This window comes from Thalassophryne amazonica, unplaced genomic scaffold (genome assembly GCF_902500255.1).
Source record: "Thalassophryne amazonica unplaced genomic scaffold, fThaAma1.1, whole genome shotgun sequence".
Classification (NCBI taxonomy): Eukaryota; Metazoa; Chordata; class Actinopteri; order Batrachoidiformes; family Batrachoididae; genus Thalassophryne; species Thalassophryne amazonica.
In genome coordinates this window covers 489,332-495,331 of record NW_022986255.1, presented here as the reverse complement: position 1 = coordinate 495,331, position 6,000 = coordinate 489,332, and positions in this window count along the sequence as shown.

Sequence of the window (6,000 nt, the reverse complement as noted above, 5' to 3'; positions counted from 1 at the left end):
AACCATCAACATGTTTATTAGACCCCATTCCTACCAGGCTGCTCAAGGAAGCCCTACCATTAATTAATGCTTCGATCTTAAATATGATCAATCTGTCTTTATTAGTTGGCTATGTACCACAGGCTTTTAAGGTGGCAGTAATTAAACCATTACTTAAAAAGCCATCACTTGACCCAGCTATCTTAGCTAATTATAGGCAATCTCCAACCTTCCTTTTCTCTCAAAAATTCTTGAAAGGGTAGTGTAAAACAGCTAACTGATCATCTGCAGAGGAATGGTCTATTTGAAGAGTTTCAGTCAGGTTTTAGAATCATCATAGTACAGAAACAGCATTAGTGAAGGTTACAAATGATCTTCTTATGTGCCTCGGACAGTGGACTCATCTCTGTGCTTGTTCTGTTAGACCTCAGTGCTGCTTGATTACAGTATGCCATAGGTATTAAAGGCACTGCGCTGCGGTGGTTTGAATCATATTTATCTAATAGATTACAATTTGTAATTAGTAATACTGTGAGAAATCTAGAGACATTTTTGAATCAGGATATGTCCTTCAATGCACATATTAAACAAATATGTAGGACTGCTTTTTTGCATTTACGCAATATCTGTAAAATTAGAAAGGTCTTGTCTCAGAGTGATGCTGAAAAACTAATTCATGCATTTATTTCCTCTAGGCTGGACTATTGTAATTCATTATTATCAGGTTGTCCTAAAAGTTCCCTAAAAAGCCCTTCAGTTAATTCAAAATGCTGCAGCTAGAGTACTGACGGGGACTAGAAGGAGAGAGCATATCTCACCTATATTGGCCTCTCTTCATTGGCTTCCTGTTAATTCTAGAATAGAATTTAAAATTCTTCTTCTTACTTATAAGGTTTTGAATAATCAGGTCCCATCTTATCTTAGGGACCTCGTAGTACCATATCACCCCAATAGAGCGCTTCGCTCTCAGACTGCAGGCTTACTTGTAGTTCCTAGGGTTTGTAAGAGTAGAATGGAGGCAGAGCCTTCAGCTTTCAGGCTCCTCTCCTGTGGAACCAGCTCCCAATTCAGATCAGGAGACAGACACCCTCTCTACTTTTAAGATTAGGCTTAAAACTTTCCTTTTTGCTAAAGCTTATAGTTAGGGCTGGATCAGGTGACCCTGAACATCCCTTAGTTATGCTGCTATAGACGTAGACTGCTGGGGGGTTCCCATGATGCACTGTTTCTTTCTCTTTTTGCTCTGTATGCACCACTCTGCATTTAATCATTAGTGATTGATCTCTGCCCCCTCCACAGCATGTCTTTTCCTGGTTCTCTCCCTCAGCCCCAACCAGTCCCAGCAGAAGACTGCCCCTCCCTGAGCCTGGTTCTGCTGAAGGTTTTCTCCTGTTAAAGGGAGTTTTTCCTTCCCACTGTAGCCAAGTGCTTGCTCACAGGGGGTCGTTTTGAACCGTTGGGGTTTTACATAATTATTGTATGGCCTTGCCTTACAATATAAAGCGCCTTGGGGCAACTGTTTGTTGTGATTTGGCGCTATATAAAAAAATTGATTGAATTGATTGATTGAGGTGGCAGAGGGTTGTCGGCAGCTGGGAAAAGTAACTAAAAAAGTAACTAGTAATCTAACTTAGTTACTTTTACAATTGAGTAATCAGTAAAGTAACTAAGTTACTTTTACAATGAGTAATCAGTAAAGTAACTAAGTTACTTTTTCAAAGTAACTGTGGCAACACTGCATCTGCGTAACAATGAAAATTTAAGCAATACCGTCTACTAATCCGGCTAAGGGAAGCATGTATAAAGTGAATAAATTGGTCCTAGCACAGAACCTTGTGGAACTCCATAATTAACTTTAGTCTGTGACGAAGATTCCCCATTTACATGAACAAATTGTAATCTATTAGACAAATATGATTCAAACCACCGCAGCGCAGTGCCTTTAATACCTATGGCATGCTCTAATCTCTGTAATAAAATTTTATGGTCAACAGTATCAAAAGCAGCACTGAGGTCTAACAGAACAAGCACAGAGATGAGTCCACTGTCCGAGGCCATAAGAAGATCATTGTAACCTTCACTAATGCTGTTTCTGTACTATGATGAATTCTAAAACCTGACTGAAACTCTTCAAATAGACCATTCCTCTGCAGATGATCAGTTAGCTGTTTTACAACTACCCTTTCAAGAATTTTTGAGAGAAAAGGAAGGTTGGAGATTGGCCTATAATTAGCTAAGATAGCTGGGTCAAGTGATGGCTTTTTAAGTAATGGTTTAATTACTGCCACCTTAAAGGCCTGTGGTACATAGCCAACTAACAAAGATAGATTGATCATATTTAAGATCGAAGCATTAAATAATGGTAGGGCTTCCTTGAGCAGCCTGGTAGGAATGGGGTCTAATAAACATGCTGATGGTTTTAAATGAAGTAACTAATGAAAATAACTCAGACAGAACAATCGGAGAGAAAGAGTCTAACCAAATACCGGCATCACTGAAAGCAGCCAAAGATAACGATAGTCTTTGGGATGGTTATGAGTAATTTTTTCTCTAATAGTTAAAATTTTGTTAGCAAGAAAGTCATGAAGTCATTACTAGTTAAGTTAATGGAATACTCAGCTCAATAGAGCTCTGACTCTTTGTTAGCCTGGCTACAGTGCTGAAAAGAAACCTGGGGTTGTTCTTATTTTCTTCAATTAGTGATGAGTAGAAAGATGTCCTAGCTTTACGGAGGGGCTTTTTTATAGAGCAACAGACTCTTTTTCCAGGCTAAGTGAAGATCTTCTAAATTAGCGAGACGCCATTTTCCTCTCCCACTTATGGGTTATCTGCTTTAAGCTACGAGTTTGTGAGTTATACACGGAGTCAGACACTTCTGATTTAAAGCTCTCTTTTTTAGAGGAGCTACAGCATCCAAAGTTGTCTTCAATGAGGATGTAAAACTATTGACGAGATACTCTATCTCACTTACAGAGTTTAGGTAGCTACTCTGCACTGTGTTGGTATATGGCATTAGAGAACATAAAGAAGGAATCATATCCTTAAACCTAGTTACAGCGCTTTCTGAAAGACTTCTAGTGTAATGAAACTTATTCCCCACTGCTGGGTAGTCCATCAGAGTAAATGTAAATGTTATTAAGAATGATCAGACAGAAGGGAGTTTTCAGGGAATACTGTTAAGTCTTCTATTTCCATACCATAAGTCCGAACAAGATCTAAGATATGATGAAAGTGGTGGGTGGACTCATTTACTTTTTGAGCAAAGCCAATAGAGTCTAATAATAGATTAAATGTCAGTGTTGAGGCTGTCATTCTCAGCATCTGTGTGGATGTTAAAATCGCCCACTATAATTATCTTATCTGAGCTAAGCACTAAGTCAGACAAAAGGTCTGAAAAGTCAGAGAAACTCACAGTAACGACCAGGTGGACGATAGATAATAACAAATAAAAACTGGTTTTTGGGACTTCCAATTTGGATGACAAGACTAAGAGTCAAGCTTTCAAATGAATTAAAGCTCTGTCTGGTCCCAATGATCAAGTCGTCCCGATGACCAGGAACTACAAGGACTGACACAACACAACTTTGCCATACAACTTCATCTCAATATCATACATACATTTGGTCTGCTCACAGTTCCCCCCACACCCCACAAGCACAATCTCACAGTTTAGAGGGAAAGGATTTGAAAGTGCCCGCTCTGCTCAACATTTCTGACTGCTTTTTCACAGAGTGCATGCCATTGATCCTGAATCAAGCATCCCTTTAACTTCCAATGAGTTATTAACCTTGACTGTAGTATAAAACAGTTCATCATAGGAACCCACTCTCTGAGTATTCTGCATTATCACTTTAGCACCAGCTGGCGCTGCGGCACATGCCTTAGTATAGTGTTGTTGTAGCTCAACGTCGAGGGTATCATTTCAATGCCCAAACCTCCCCTCTCCCAATGCGGGCCAGTTAGTTTAACGGCTGGTTGTTCTGCTGAAAGGATACACCAGATTTCTGATTGGGCTTGACATGGGGACAGTCCCTTTTTATGTGATTCGGCTGAAAACAGGCTAAACACAAGCGTTTTTGTCTGCAATGTGCAAGTGTGGAATGCTCAAAGGACTGACAGACTCTGCAGCATCGCCTCTGAAAGAGTCTGGCTTGACAGCATTGGATGATACACTGTTATCCTGAGATAGTGCACGTTCAAAAAGATTCACTAGCATCTTCAGGCATTCATCATTACTTGAAGACTTGAGGCTCTCATTCTGTCCCGCCGACTCTGCTACATGCCTTGCTGCTTCAGGAGGACTAGATTCAGGTGTTTGGATATGAACAGTGACAGGCTGCATGCGTTTGGGGGTTAGAAAAGTTGAATTCTTTCCTCTCCATATGATGACAATCGATATGTTCCTGCACCTCACTGGCTGTCCATTTGTCTGGTGTTTTGAATCTGAAAATTGCAGCGAGCGTAGGATCAGGGCAATACTTTACGAAAATCATGGCTGCCTCATGGCATGGATCATCATGTTTCTCCCTAATCTTTTCAGACCTTCCTCTGCTGCATCTACTGCTTTGTTTAACCGCAAGCCAATACTCAACAGGAGCTTCGCCTTGCATCGGGACTGTACTGTAAAAATCGGCCATTGGCATACATGAATATGTTTCATCACTAAAATGTTGCCTAAGAATGTCAAATATTATGGCTGGATTATCTTGAGGCTTCAGTGATGGGCTACTCCGCAAAGTTACTCTGACAAACATCTTTAGCTTTTCCCATTAGCTTGGACATTATTTCAGATATTGTTCATTAACAGGTATGGCTCTCTTTCTAAGATATGCGTAAATCATCTCTTGCCACTCACACACTGTGTTTTTATCCAAACCATCCCCTCTGAAGACAGGAGGCTCTCTCACATCCGGCTGTAGGACGAATTTTGCACCCAGACAAATTCAAGTAAGTGGGTTCGCTGGACATCTGCTCTGCACTATCCTGAGTTGGCATGTCATTTGAGCCTTGTCCCATTTCACTTAACTGGTCTTTTATAGTCTGTCCAACTTGTTGAGCAATTTGAGTAATTAGTGCATTTAGCTCTGAACCCGTTACAGCAGATGCACCTAATACATTTCCATTTTAGGCTAGTGTCAGAAGATACATTTTCTTGTATCCGGGTAGAACAAAAACCAGGTGAGTGAACAATTCCTGCACCTCTCAGAGGAGTTTGATCCATCTGAATTCTAGCTTTACCTCGACCCATACCAACAAAAAATGTCTCAGTGGGAACCTTTTGCTTTTGCTCTTCATCCATAGTAAAGTCATTTTGATAACCCACAGAAAACTTGAATAACCACCTTCAAACTAAAGCTTTCAACTATGTGCACAAATTTTTCCATAAAATGTAACTAGAATGCGAAACCCCTAGTTGACTCTCGACGTATTGGCGGCAACCTCCGGTGACCAAAATGGCGTTGATCCACTGCTCCAGGAACCACGCTGGACCAAACTGAGCGATGTGGATCCGGGTCACGGCACCACTGTAGCCCAGCCTGTCTATGCTGACCAGCTGGGAAATATCTGCGTTGTGTAGATGGACGAACTGAGCCTCACACAGGGGTTTGCCAGTCAGGAGATTTACTGTGTGAAACACAACATATGCACATACAGCCACTCCAGTCTCACAGGTTCACATAAGTCTCCCCTCTGCTCTCTTCCCAGCAACACACTGTGTTACGGTAATTACAAATTATGATATTTTAACAATGTGATCATATAGCTTTACACTTAGAACAAATAAACTCCCCTGATCATGGCAATTTTTAGATATTTTTACTAAATAAACTAATCATGTGCAAAACACATCTTATTACAAATTTTCGTTGATACAAAAAAAAATACATTTATCAACATACCTGTGTGAAACACAACATATGCAAATACAGCCACTCCAGTCTCACAGGTTCACACAAGTCTGTAGAAAAATATGAAGAAAGTGCCACAGATGAAAGTGAGACCATGCTGCTAGCTTAATCC